Here is a 14,983-nt window from a genome sequence, read left to right on the forward strand (position 1 = left end):
GTCTCTCTGCCTCCCCTTCTGACTCTCTCACTGCTGTCTTTCTCAGCTTCTCAACAATGGGGCAGAAGACAGCTGCTCCTTTTTCCCCAAAGTTTTCTGTCCTCCCAGTTCAAGTTCTAACCGAATCTGTTCAGTAACTCCAGCTTCAATTCCAAAGTCCTAGCTGAAAATGTCTTACTGATACAGTCCAGCTGTGAACTGAATATAAACAGACGCGTCTCCTATGATGCCACGCCTTGGCTCCACCGGCAATGTAGCAGACCAGTCGGGGTGCTGACCAGCTGTAGGACCTTGATCACGTAACCTGCCTCTGTGACTCTTTTCATCTATAGCTGAGTTCAGTTCAGTTGCTCAGTCATGTCCAACTCTTTGTGACCCCATGAACTGCAGCACGCCAGGCCTCCCTGTCCATCACCAACTCCCAGAGTCCACCCAAACCCATGTCCACTGAGTCAGTGATGCCATCCAACCATCTCATCCTCCATCATCCCCTTCTCCTCCTGCCCTCAATCTTTCCCAGCATCAGGGTCTTTTCTAATGAGTCAGTTCTTTGCATCAGGTGGTCAAAGTATTGGAGTTTCAGCTTCAACATCAGTCCTTCCAATGAATATTCAGGACTGATTTCCTTTAGGATGGACTGGTTGGATCTCCTTGCTGTCCAAGGGACTCTCAAGAGTCTTCTCCAACACCACAATTCAAAAGCATCAATTCTTCGGCGCTCAGCTTTCTTTATAGTCCAGCTCTCACATCCATACTGGAAAAACCATAGCTTTGACTAGATGAGCCTTTGTCAGCAAACTAATATCTCTGCTTTTTAATATGCTGTCTAGGTTGGTCATAGCTTTTCTTTCAAGGAGCAAGTGTTTTTTAATTTCATGGCTGCAGTCACTATCTGCAATGATTTTGGAGCCCTTTATTTGGAAGAAAATAAAGTCTGTCACTGTTTCCATTGTTTCCCCATCCATTTGCCATGAAGTGATGGGACTGGATGCCATGATCTTAGTTTTCTGAATGTTGAGCTTTAAGCCAACTTTTTCACTCTCCTCTTTCACTTTCATCAAGAGGCTCTTTAGTTCCTCTTCACTTTCTGCCGTAAAGATGGTGTCATCTGCATATCTGACGTTATTGATATTTCTGCCAGCAATCTTGATTCCAGCTTGTGCTTCATCCAGCCCAGCATTTCACATGATGTCCTCTGCATATAAGTTAAATAAGCAGGGTGACAGTATACAGCCTTGACGTACTCCTTTCCCAATTTGGAACCAGTCCGTTGTTCCACATCTGGTTCTAACTGTTGCTTCTTGACCTGCCTATAGTATCTCAGGAGGTAGGTAAGGTGGTCTGAGATGCCTGCAATGTAGGAGATGCAGGAGACTTGTGTTCAATCCCTGGGTCAGGAAGATCCCTTGGAGGAGGGCGTGGCAACCCACTGCAGTATTCTTGCCTGGAAAATCCCATGGAGAGAGGAGCCTGGTGGGGTACAGTCCATGGGATGCAAAGAGCCGGACACGACTGAGCACACACATACACTTACATGTATAACAGATTCACTTTGCTGCGCATCTGAAATTCACACAACATGGTTCGTTAACCATACTCCAATAAAAATTAAAAAACAACAAATAACAGCAATTCTCCCAGAGTTTCTGTGGGGATTAAATAACATGATGCAGATAAGAGATCATCACAGCCTGGGCACAGAATACGCCTCGATAAGCTATTCTATTCCTGCCATCCTCAGGTTATTCTGAGTCCATCGTTTGGCAGCTGCCTGAGCAGGTTTTCTCAAGGAAGCATTGGGTGCGGCTGTTGGGTCCCCGGGTACACTGGGTCAGACCCTGGGCACCCACCAGCCCATTGCATCAATACCCTGTCCAGCACAGGGTCCCGCCTGCACACCCGTGTGCTCATGCATTCTCTAGACTCTCCTCCAGCAAATCTTGGAAGTTTCCAGAAAACAGCCTCGCCAACACCACTTTCTCGCCCATCCACCGGGGTGGATCTGAGGCCTCCTCACTGTCCATGCACTTGTGACCCAGGAGCTGATGCCGCCGCCCTGCAGTGGGGATGCTCGGGAAGAGCACTGCCCCGCTGAGGAGGACAGTTCACCACATGCCCGCCGGGCCGCTGTGCCCCCCAGGTGCTCAGGGCGCTCGTGGCCCCCCGGCCGGGCTCCCTGCTCTGGAGACACCCCGGTGTCCGCACTGCATGGACAGATGCACGCAGTGACTGTGTCCCCACTGTGGAATCTGGTGCCCAGAGAGAGTCCTTCCGTCACCAACTCGATGCTGACCAGCTGGTAAGTCAGTCAAACTTCTTGAGCTCCAGCACCTTCTGCAAAAGGATACCAACCCCCTTAGAGATGTGGTGAAGGGTCACTGAGCTGGTGCATCTAGCCTTAGAAATTTCTGATTTCTGGAAATGGCGAAGCAGTTTACACCAGACTGATCTGCCCGCCAGCGTCGGTTATGAGCTTCAGACAAGATAGGATGGGCTATTCTGAGGCACCAGAGCGCAAAGGCAGATGCGGAGAAGGCTCGGCTCTTGAAAAGAAGAGACGACCTGGACGGAGTGAGGAGCCGCATTTACCCAGTCTGTCCTCTCGGGCCCTTCACAGGCCTGGGGACTGGAGGCCAAGCAAGAGCGGAGGCACTGGGGGTGTCCCTGCAGACGGCAGAGCTCGGGGCGGGCAGTGACAGGACTCGGAGCAGGAGGGAGCCCCAGGCAGAGCAAGGTCACGGGGTGGACTGGTCTCCTGCCAGCGTGCTCCACTTTCATCCTTCACATCAACATTTTACACGGGAATATGAGCCGACCTAGAATTTCTACACCACGTCATCCACAGTGCCCAATGTACAACGGTAACTACTTTACATGAAAAGAACCAGGAAAATGTGACCTAGTCAACAAGGCAGATGCACTCATGACCCCAAATCACAAAATAACAGATACATTCAAACAATTTGCAGGAAAAGATACACAGATGAAGAGAAGTTTAGGAGAGAAATAGAAATTCTAAATGAATAAATATATCTACTAGAACTGAATGTTCCATATCTGGAATTTTAAAGAAACCTCCACAACGTGGAACATTTCAGTATCAATGACCTTGAAGACAGATAATTTCAACAGAAATTATCCAAAATGAAGAATTGGAGAAAATAATTAAAAACAACAACAACAGTGAAAGCAATGAATAGAGTCACAGTTACATGTGAGAGTTTCAAGCAATCTAATCTGTATGTGATCTATCTGGAGACTCTGTTTAGAGTGCTAGCAGCAAAGAAAAGAGAAAACGGGACAAAAAAATTTGGAAAAATGTTCAAAATTAATCCTAATTTGATTAAAAACATGAGTCTCCAGATACTTAAGACGATCAAGTCCCAAGGGGGTTAAATATAAATAAAACCACCCCTTAGCACCCATCCTCAAGTTGTTAAAAACTAATAAGGAAGAGAAAACTCATAACCAGAGGAGGAAAGAAGATCCTCATAGCCTGCCTTCTCATCAGTAACACTGGAGGCCAGAATAACGTGGAATGACGTCAGTGAAGCGCTGAGAGCAAAGTGTAAATTCTCAAGGTCTCAGCCCCACGAAAACACTTTCAAAAATGAAGGCAAAATAAAGATTTCATCCCACGGGCACGAGGCTGCGCTGCACACGCATTCTAGAAAAAATTCACCGGCAGTCGTGCGGCCACGAGGAGGGGCCCCTGCAGACGGGTCGAAAAGAAGGGGGGACTCGCCCCGCGAACACAGAGCCTGCCGCCAGAGGGGCGGGGCCTGCAGCCGGGGGCAGAAGCAGAGGTTTCGCAGAAGCGCAGCTTTGCTTTAACCTTATTTTTACTCTGCGAAGATGGACTGAAAGCACTGGCTTATGTTTGATTCCACGTGAAAGAATAAAGAAAGTGACATTTCTCTCCTCTCTGTGTTTGCGTTGCTAGATTCACATTTTTTATTGGAATGTAACTGCCTTACAACTTGCCGTGTTAGAGTCCGCTGTGCAGCAGCGTGAATCAGCCGTCAGCATACACGCATCATCAGCCGTCAGCATACACGCATCATCAGCCGTCAGCATACACGCATCATCAGCCGTCAGCATACACGCATCCGCTCCGTCGAGAGCCTCCCCCACCCCGCCCTGCAGGTCTCACAGAGCCCCGAGTGAGCTCCCCGTGAGACACGGCGGCTCCCGCGAGCCATCCCTTGCACACGCGGGAGTGTCTGTCCGTATGCGAAGCCGCCCGGTCAGTTTCTCCTCCCCGTCCGTCCCCTGCTGTGTCCAAAGTCCACTCGCGACACCTTTGCCTCTATGCCTGCTCTCAAATAGGCGCTGCTGCGCTGCTTCCCTGGACACCGTGTATACGAGGAAGTGAGGTCGCTCAGTCGTGTCCGACTCTTTGCGACCCCATGAGCTGTAGCCTGCCAGGCTCCTCCATCCATGGGATTCTCCAGGCAGGAACACTGGAGGAGTTGCTATTTCCTTCTCCATCCGTATATTAACCCCATATATATATATAGGGTTATATAGTAACATATGTTAATATGTGATGTTTGTTTTTCTCTTTGACTTCACTCGGTATGACAGGTCTGGTACAATGGGATATCACTCGGCATGAAAAGGAACAGAATTGAGTCAGTTGAAGTGATGTGGGTGAAGCTAGACTCACTCTTGTTACAAAACTAAAGCTGATCTGGCCCCTCCTCATCCAGGACGCCCCCTCCCCGATCCCGTCTGAGGCTCTCTCACCCGTCCTCCCCAGGAGGGGCAGGGCCAGGTGACATGCAGGGTAGAGGATGCTACCTTTTCCCTCGTTTCACTGTGTCAGTCTCTCTTTGAGGCTGAAGCTTAGTGCCCTGCTTGCTCAGTCATCACTGGGTCTGGCTGATAAGTCTCTCCTGTGTGTTCAGTCCCCAGGGCTGCTCTAACAAGACCGACAGAAGGTGCCTTACGCAGCAGACATGTCCTTTCTCAAAGCGCTGCCGGCTGTGGGCAGGGCCGCTTTCTGCGGAGGCCTCTCCTTGGCTGGTAGATGCCACCTTCTCCCTGCGTGTCTGTCCTGGTCTCGTCTCCCAGGACACCAGTCTCGTCTTGTTGGGTTAGGATCCACCCTAAAGACCTCCTTTTAGCTTCATCACCTCTGTGAAAACCTCTGCCAAACAGAACTACATGTGAGGCCCTGAGTGTTAGGACAGCATCCTGTGGAAGGTGGGCGTGGGGCGGCCCCACCCAGAGCACCGAGAGCAGGGCAGCTCCGCTGGACCCAAAGAGTCTGTCCGTCCACGTGAGACACAGCTCAAGCCACCGGCTCACGCCAGCTCCGTCTTTTAAGTTCAAGCCTCCCGATCTTACTCCCCAGGCTTCTGCACAATGGAGGGGCCTCTTCAAAACTCCCAGCGTATTCAGAATAGCTCTTTCTAGTTTTCCCGGTGAAACGCCTGTGGTTCAGAGGCTGATCTTATCGAAAGGCTGCATCAGCACAAACCTCCAGGATTTGCCTGGGGGCCTCTGGAGGAAGCCACACGGTGTCGAGAAGAAACTGGACTGCAGCTCCTCTTTTGGTACCAGGCGGATACCCAACACCCTTTATAGTCTTGCTTTGCAGCTTAAATTGTATACTCCCCAAGTCCCCAGCTGAATAAATGCATTGAATTAGGAATGGGGGTGTGCGACTTTGAATAAGGCTGCCTCTGCTCTGTGAAATTCTATATGGCTTTGTCGGGGACCTAAACAGTTGTTCTTGTCCCAGTGATGGTTTGATTCTCATGTTAAACTTTTAGTTTGATAGAGAGTCAAAGAGCGCAGACTCGGGAATCTGAAATGCCCCATTTCCCAGGCAGACCCCTGGTGAAATCAGTGACCCGTGGGAGGTGGACAGGGCCAGACTGCAGTGTCTGGTGTCTCCCTGGGGAGCAGGCGCCACTTTCACATATGCTATGATGTGGAAATAGGAGAGAGCCTAGAATCCACTCATGCTTTCGTGTGGGCATCACATGGGACTCCTGCCCAGGTGTCCTCAGACCTGGGACGCCTCACGAGTCAGGGAGAAAGGGCCCAGCTCAAGCAGGCACTTCCGTCAGAGGCCGAGCCGCCGGCAGCTGTACCCAGACAGGATTCTGGAGCCGTGTGATCAGAGCACAGAGCCTGCAGGGGACCCTCCAGGAAACAGGAAGGACGTCCTCTCTGCGACCACAGGCCTGAGGCTCCTCAGAGTCCCCACGGATGCATTTCCGTGAATTAAGATGGTACCTTGGGGAAGAGACAGAAACCCTGCTCCGGCCAAGGGCCGAGACGGAGCGAGCACCTCTTGTTTGCAGGGGAGTCGTCTGTGTGCCCACCAGCCGGCTTCAGCCTGCCAGGGACAGAGGGAGCGGGGAGCGGGTTCAGGGCAGGGGGTGCATCTCAGGCCCTCCCCGTCACCAGCCCTCCCAGGGGCCCACTGCCCCCAGTTCCTCCCTCCCTGGGGGCCACAGGCAGCCTCAGGCCCCCTCCTCTGCCGGTTACAGGATGTGTGCTCCCAGGCACGTCCTCGGCCTGTCTGCAGTGGACTCCCCGCCCCCCCACGGCCACGCAGACAGCATGCAGGGCTCAACACGCAGGGCCGAATGAGCCGGCCTGGTGCTCCCGCTGATGTCCTCTCGCCCTGGGTTGGTGGGGCTGGCCCTGCAGGGGGTCCCCCAGATGAAGCTGAGGGCCCCCAGGCCAGGGTGGTGGCCACTGCTGTGTGGGCAGAACCTGTGGGATGCCTTGCTTTATCTCACTGCAGAGGTTTCACCTAAAGGACAGGTTTCTAAGTGAAAATCCCCGACCCATGCAAGCCTGACGTTTGCTATTTGACGGCAAAGAAACCACAGTGAGGGCTAAATTGCCCTCTTTTCGTGGGACGCATACACACGTGCCCCAGGACCCTTCGGAAGGAGCTGCAGGTAGGCCCGTGGTCCCCACGAGAAGTCCTGGATTTGAAGCCTATTTTAGGAGAAGGAAATCTGAGGCTTGGAATTCCAGACTCACGGACTCTTGCAGCAAGAAAGAACCTGAAGTCAAGGGACCAGTGAGCAACCCCAGGGTCCCAGGTCCCCAGCCCAGGGCTCCGGCAGCCCTGTCTCTTCCTGTTAGAGCCCATGGAAAGCTGGCGGCTGCTTCTCCAGCTGCAGGGCTCCTGCCGGCATCGCTGGGCCCGCCTGAGGGCCCCTAGGCGCTCAGTGATGGTTCTAAGGAGGATGAACTCGTCAGCACCCAGCACGGGGAGTCATCACCTCTCTCCTGTCTCAGAGGCCACACCCACACCCTTGGCATCTCCCTTGCCCACCCCGCAGCCTGAAGGGCACCAGGTCACCCCGACGATTTGCTCAGGGCCTCGGTCTGGCCCCTGCGCTGGGTCTGGCACCCAGACGTCTGACAGCGGTGGGGACAGGTCGCTCTCTTGTGCACAAGGGGCTCCCAGGGGACCAGACAGCAGAACAGTCCTGGAACCCAGGCCCTGTCCCTCGTTCACGCACAAAGGCAAGGCGCGTCCTGCCGCCAGCTCCCTTGGGAGGCACCGAGAAGAGGGGAGACCAGGGCCTGCCTCCCAGGACCCCATGGTGAGGGAGAAGCCTCGGGGCCCAGGAGGCAGGGGCCACCCTGTCCCCCGCTCCTCCGTGGGTGCCTTTTGCTGGGCGGAGGGCCGAACCTGCCCGGCTTCCCAGCCCTGATCCCAGGGGCTCCGGGTGCGCTGGGGCCCCTCATTCCGTCCCCTGATGCATGCGGGGCCATAGAGGGGCAGAAACAGGCGGGTCTCTGGCCCCCTGCCCCTCCAGGGCCTGAGCTGGAGGCGGGTCCCCAGCCCACAGGCAAACGGGCGCCTGGCACTCGAAGTCGGGGTGCAGGCGCCTGAGGAGGCAGCTCCTGGGGCTGCTGGAAGTGGGACATCCTCCCCAGAGTGGGAACACGGGCCAGGTTCCCCGGCTCCGTTGCCCCGCTCCCCCCACCCCCACGGCACCTCCCTCCCCCTCACCACCCCCATGGCACCCCTCCACCCCTCTCCCCCAATGTGCTCAGGAGCCCACCCCCGGGAGGAGCTGCTTGTGTTGTTCCCCCCCGCCCCGCGCCGCTCCCAGCAGAATTGAATGACCCCCCTGGACAGGGAGCGAGCTGGCCGCCCGGCTTCGGCTCTGCCCCGAGGCCCAGCCTCAGTCCTGTGTGCCTGCCACACGGCTGGGCCCCCTCGGAGCGCAGAGACCCTGTGGTGGTTGGGATTGGGGCGCCGGGCCCACGCTCCTCCAGGTCCAGGATCCACCGTTAGGGGTCTCCTGTCCCCGCGCAGACCCTGGGGGCCGGTCAGGCCAGGGCAGGCGCACTGCGGTCCACCCCGGAGCAGATGCCCACACAGATGCCTTCACACTCCCCCAAGCCTGCAGTTCCCTGGACTTGGCCACACAAACATGCTCCTCACTTTGCAGCATCCACAGCACTGGGTGTGGGGCGGCCCGTGCGGCCCTCCTGGCCCATCTCCTGGGCAGCCGTGTGTCCTGCTCCTTCGAGGTGGGAATCTGTGCCCCCCCGCCCCAAGGGCATTCATGGCCCACCCCGTCCGGGGACACGGCCTTGGCAGAAAGCAGAGACGGCCCAGACCCTGTGAACCCACCCATGGCTCCCAGGTCTCCTCCCCCGGGAGTGGCCGGTGACCAGGGAGCTGGCACACACGCGTTCCCCACCCCCCCAGCCCTGCTCAGGCTGCCGGGGGAGGGCCCTGGAGAGACGGCCAGGAGGAAGGCCAGGAGGGAAGGGCGGGAGCTCCTGCCATCTCTACCACAGCAGGAGGGGCAGCCCCAGGACCCTTGGGCGGGGCAGGGTGGAGCGGGGCCTCCTGCAGCGGCTGCCGGCTGCTCTTTGCCTGTGGCTCCGCAGCGCAGTGGGCCTGCGGCGACCCTCCTGACAAAAGCAGCCCCCACGCGGGGCCAGGGCCCCTTTCTTGGGCTCTGTGTCTCAGCCAGGAGCCCCGCTCCCTAAGGGTCCCTTCACTGCGAGACTCCAGTCACGCTTAGTTAGTTCCTTTACGCTAAGCTTCCCTGTTCACTCTGTTAAGTGGCTTCTGCCTCCTGGTTGCGTTCTGGCTGATGCATGGGCCAAGTGGCTACCATTTTCCCCAGAGAAACAGCACTGGCTTTTGGCTGGAGTCCGAAGTTACCCAGAGAAGGAGATGGCAACCCACTCCAGTATTCTTGCCTGAAAAAATCCATGGACAGAGGAGCCTGGTGGGCTACAGTCCTTGGGGTTGCAAAGAGTCGGACACAACTGACCTCAGAAGTCAGACAGAAAAGAACAGGCAAGTGCTCTGGGGAGGAGAGGGGCTTCCTCCAGCTCAACCTGCATGAAGAGCCTTCTAGTTCCTCAGCTGCTTGGATGGACACTCGGCTTCCACTGGCCCGAGGCTGGCCTGAGTGAGGCAGGCTGACTGGACAGGCTGGGGTAGGAGTCCCAGAGGGTACTGGGGTGCAACAGAGAGGACTTCTAACAATTTTTGCATGATTTTCACCAACATACTGGGGACAGAGCCTTGCAAATACAAAACTATAAGAAGCTAAACAATAACATATAACTAAATAATAACTCCACCATAGTTTAGCCCCAGGTAAATAGCAGGAAGGGAACATAGCTCCACCCATCAACAAAAATTGGATTAAAGATTTATTGAGCATGGCCCCGCCCATCAGAATAAGACCCAGTTTCCCCCTCAGTCAGTCTCTCCCATCAGGAAGCTTCCATAAGCCTCTTATCCTTCTCCATCAGAGGGCAGACAGACTGAAAACCACAATCACAGAAAACTAACCAATCTGATCACATGGACCACAGCCTTGTCTAACTCAGTGAAACTTCGAGGCATGCCATGTGGGGCCACCCAAGATGGGCGGATCATGGTGGAGAGGTCTGACAGAACATGGTCCACTGGAGAAGGGAATGGCAAACCACTTCAATATTCTTGCCTTGAGAACCCCATGAACAGTATGAAAAGGCAAAAAGATAGGACACTGAAAGATGAATTCCCCAGGTCGGTAGGTGCCCAATATGCTACTGGAAATCAGTGGAGAAATAACTCCAGAAAGAATGAAGGGATGGAGCCAAAGCAAAAACAACACCCAGTTGTGGATGTGACTGGTGATGGAAGTAAAGTCTGATGCTATAAAGAGCAATATTGCATAGGAACCTGGAATGTTAGGTCCATGAATCAAGGCAAATTGGAAGTGGTCAAACAGGAGATGGCAAGAGTGAACATTGACATTTTAGGAATCAGTGAACTAAAATGGACTGGAATGGGTGAATTTAACTCAGAATGACCATTATATCTACTACTGTGGGCAAGAATCTCTTAGAAGAAATGGAGTAGCCCTTATAGTCAACAAAAGAGTCTGAAATGCAGTACTTGGATGCAATCTCAAAAACGACAGAATGATCTCTGTTCGTTTCCAAGGCAAACCATTCAATATCACAGTAATCCAAGTCTATGCCCTGACCAGTAATGCTGAAGAAGCTGAAGCTGAATGGTTCTATGAAGACCTACAAGATCTTCTAGAACTAACACCCCCAAAAGATGTCTTTTTCATTATAGGGGACTGGAATGCAAAAGTAGGAAGTCAAGAAACACCTGGAGTAACAGGCAAATTTGGCCTTGGAGTACAGAATGAAGCAGGGCAAAGGCTAATAGAGTTTTGCCAAGAGAACGCACTGGTCACAGCAAACACCCTCTTCCAACAACACAAGAGAAGACTCTACACATGGACGTCACCAGATGGTCAATACCGAAATCAGATTGATTATATTCTTTGCAACCAAAGATGGAGACTGTATAGAGTTATACGGTCAGCAAAAACAAGACTGGGAGCTGACTGTGGCTCATAACATGAACTCTTTATTGCCAAATTCAGACTTAAATTGAAGAAAGTAGGGAAAACCACTAGACCATTCAGGTACAACCTAAATCAAATCCCTTACAATTATACAGTGGAAGTGATGAATAGATTCAAGGGATTAGATCTGATAGAGTGCTTGATGAACTATGGACAGAGGTTCGTGACATTGTACAGGAGACAGGGATCAAGACCATCCCCAAGAAAAAGAAATGCAAAAAAGCAAAATGGCTGTCTGAGGAGGCCTTACAAATAGCTGTGAAAAGAAGAGAAGCCAAAAGCAAAGGAGAAAAGGAAAGATATACCCATTTGAATGCAGAGTTCCAAAGATAGCAAGGAGAGATAAGAAAGGCTTCCTCAGTGATCAGTGCAAAGAAATAGAGGAAAACAATAGAATGGGAAAGACTAGAGATCTCTTCAAGAAACATTAGAGATACCAATGGAACATTTCATGCAAAGATGGGCTCAATAAAGGACAGAAATGGTATGGTTAGATAGAAGATATTAAGCAGAGGTGGCAAGAATACACAGAAGAACTATACAAAAAAGATCTTCACGACCCAGATAATCACGATGAAGACCTAGTGCAACCGAAAATTAATTAATTAACAAAAATAAAAGCACGGTTATGCTGGGACTCTACCTACGCTTACCTGAATGAGCAAAACAGACTTTCAAGTAAAGTGAAAATACTATTGCCAGCATGGATATGTTGTATAGTTCTATATTTAATTTTTATTTGATTATAAAATTTCATTTACAGTTTTTTATCTTAGGAACCCAAGGGCTATTTAACATAGACATTTATGGTGAACTAAAGTTACTATGAGACCATTTAAGTAGTTGGCGTTAAGTGAGCATGAATTTATAGTTCCATAAACGTTCTCTTGAACTGCTTAGGACACAGTGCTGCAAAGCAAGCTGAGAAATCCAAGGCTTGTCGCATCATTTTTTCCTGATCAAGAAAGAATGCTTTTCTCTTTGCCAACCAAAGTTAACAAGCCTGACCATTGCATTAGAAAGTTCTGACTGACCAGTCTGGGTCTTCTGCCAGTCACTCTGAATAGGCTTCCCTGATGGCTCAGTTGGTAAAGAATCCGCCTGCAACACGGGAGACCTGGGTTTGATCCCTGGGTTGGGAAGATCCCCTGGAGAAGGGAAAGGCTACCCACTCTAGTATTCTGGCCTGGAGAATTCCATGGACTGTACAGTCCATGGGGTTGCAAAGAGTCGGACACCACTGAGCGGCTTGCACTTTCACCGAATGCAGCAGTGAGAAGGATAAACACGGCCCCTGCCCTCACCGAGGGAAGAAACCACGTTTCATTATTTAAGCAGCACAGGCTCTGGAAGTTGCTGGGGTGCAGGGCGTCCTGAGCTGAGGCCTGGGGGGCGCGGGTCGGGAGAGGTCTCCTTGAAGAAGGGGCACTCAGGCCAAGCCTCAAGGTTGGGCAGGAGGCGAGGGGTGGGCAGAGGGGAAGGGGACTGGCCCGGGGGTTCCCAGGCCCCAGTCAGGGTCAGTGCTCCGCGGGGACACCAGCATTTCCATAAGGGGACATGGGGATGGAAAGACAGGGGATGGTGACCCCAAAGCTGGGCCGGCCTGGGGAGGGGAGGACGCAGGGGGCGGGGTTCTGAAGGCTGAGGCCTCCGTCGTCAGGGAAACCAGAACAGTGGGGTTTTACTTCCCGCGTCTTCCAGGGGTGAGAGGGGCTGACGGGGTGTGACAGTTAAGCTCAGTTTCAGGAATGAGAGGACTGGTGTTAGTCCCTCACCCGTGTCAGAGTAGCATGGATGCCAGCCCTCTGTCAGCAGGTTAATGGAAGGAGTCAGACGTAAGTGGTGAAATCTACTGAAGTGCAGCTCCCCCAATACCCATGTCTGACTCTGGGAAACAATTTTGAACATGGATTCTAAGATGCACAAAACACTCTGCGAAAACCCAAAGAAAAGCACTTGTCAGCTACAGTCCTCAGATTGCAGCCAAGTCCCAAACCTGCGTTTGGGAGCATCAGCCTTCTGAGACACTCTGAGCTTGCCCTGCAAGACCAGAGAGCAAGATTAAACCTGGAACAAGCATGTGTTTCTTGGAACATGTTAAAATGAGAAAATCATGTGTATTCTTTTCTATTAATCTGTAATGCTCCAACCTAATTCACAGCAAATGCATGAAAACCCAGAGCCGGTGTGTAAGGGGAAGTGCATCCCAAGGAGTCTTAGAGATGGTCCTGTATCTAAGCCAGTGGCCGGGGCGAGGGTTCTTGAGACCCCTGTAGGACTGGTGAGTGTGGAGCAGGCAGCCACCAGTCCTCACCTTCCGAGGACAGCGCTGTTTCACGCTGCGGTCACCAGGTGATCATCAGTGTCACTCTTTCAGTCTGAAATGCATCCGAGTTTGGACAGCAAAATACGCCTTGATCTAGAGCTGGGAGTCGATCTTGGGGATCTCCAAGCAACGGTTGCTTGGGGGCGACTGCAGAGAGAGTGGGGGGGCCAGGCGGGCACATGCCGGCCGGCTGCCCTCTGTCCCCCTGAGCAGTCCCCGTCACAGGGGCCAGCCCAGGCCGAGGGTCTGTGGGCGGCGCTGAGGGCTCACAGCCCCAGAGGAGCCCGCGTGCCCCGTCCCAAGTGAGAAGCAGTAGAAAGTCTGGCACATGTGTGGATGCAGGTCCCGGGTCCTGTGTCCCCTCAGGCCAGCACCACAGGCTCTGAGCCCTGGGCTCCCAGATTGTGGCCCTTCTGAGCCACGGCCTGGCCCAGCCTGCATGCATGGAATGGACCAGAGAGAGCCAGGCCTGCCAGTCTAGGCTCCTGAGAGAGGGAGGCAGGGGAGACCCAAGTCCCCGAGATTCAGGAAGGGGCGTGGGGCCCGGAGACCGCTCCTCATGCGGAGCACCGCACTCTCCCAGGAGTAGGCTTAGGGAGCAGTGGACCCATCCACTTTTGGACGCTGACTTGGGATCCTCTGCCCATGGCCTGCCCCGTCCCCGTTTCCCAGGGACCCGGCCCAGCAGGGCTGCGCCCGAGCTCAGTCCCAGGCCACCGCACCCACAGCAGAACGAGGAGGTGCTTCCTCGGCCCAGAACCCTCCAGGTGGCAGTTCTGAGGGCTCCCTCAAGCCTTGCCATGCTCAGAGCCACGGACTCGCGGCCCTCGTGGGGAACGGGACCGTGGGTGCAGCTTCACATGCACACGCACGTGCATGCAGGGACGCCTGTGCCTGTGGCCCAGGCTCGGGGGTGGCAGTGTGTTTCTGGGGTGCCCTGTGCACATGTAACATCCAGCCTTGAGCGCGTGCAGATTCAGTGTTCCTGGGCCCATGGGGTTTGAGCACCGGCCGCTCGGGGCTGCGTGGAAAGGGGATGCTCTTCTCCCGAGGCCCCTCCCCAGGTGCCTCTTCCAGCGAATCCCAGGCTGGGCCTTTCCCGGAAGGCAGTCTAGCCCCCCATCCTCAGGAGCCCCTGCTCAGCTCTGGGGCCCAGCCCTGAGACCCAGGTGGCCCACGGGACCCCTGAACTGACCCCGAGTGCCAGGGTGCACACTGTCAGTGCCCCATCTTTAAGCCCAGAGGCACCTGGTCTGGCCTGCAGAGCCGCCGTCCAGGCGCCAGTCCCGGCCGAGTCCCCCTTCCCGGGCTCTCCTCCCCGGAGCGTGCCCTCAGCCTCCGTCGGGCTCCCGTCTGGGGAAGAGCTAATCATCAGTGAGCGATGACCACTTCGACCCGGGAGGAGGGGACAAGCCGCGCCCTCTCTGCGGGAGCAGACCACCCCCTGGGGCCCAGGCAGAGACGGATCGGTTCTCCCGCTGTGCCCTGATGCTGGATGCAGGCCGGGCTTGTATCTTCTCTGGGGCACCACGGGCTGCGGTCCTCAAACACAGCTCTCAGTCTTCATTTTCACCGTGAAGCTTCACGTCGTGTATAACCCAGACACGACTGTCGACTCTGTGATTCTCGGTCGCTGGCATTTTCCAATCCTGCCTCCATGAATGTGCACTCCACCAAGCTTTAAGGGGCAGCAGCGTTTTCGTCTGATCTGTTGTTTTCAGCCACCTCTGCTGTGGTGGAGTCCCCACCATTGGGACGCTCTGGCTCGGAC

The sequence above is a fragment of the Odocoileus virginianus genome, unplaced genomic scaffold, assembly GCF_023699985.2.
Source record: "Odocoileus virginianus isolate 20LAN1187 ecotype Illinois unplaced genomic scaffold, Ovbor_1.2 Unplaced_Contig_19, whole genome shotgun sequence".
NCBI classification, from domain to species: domain Eukaryota; kingdom Metazoa; phylum Chordata; class Mammalia; order Artiodactyla; family Cervidae; genus Odocoileus; species Odocoileus virginianus.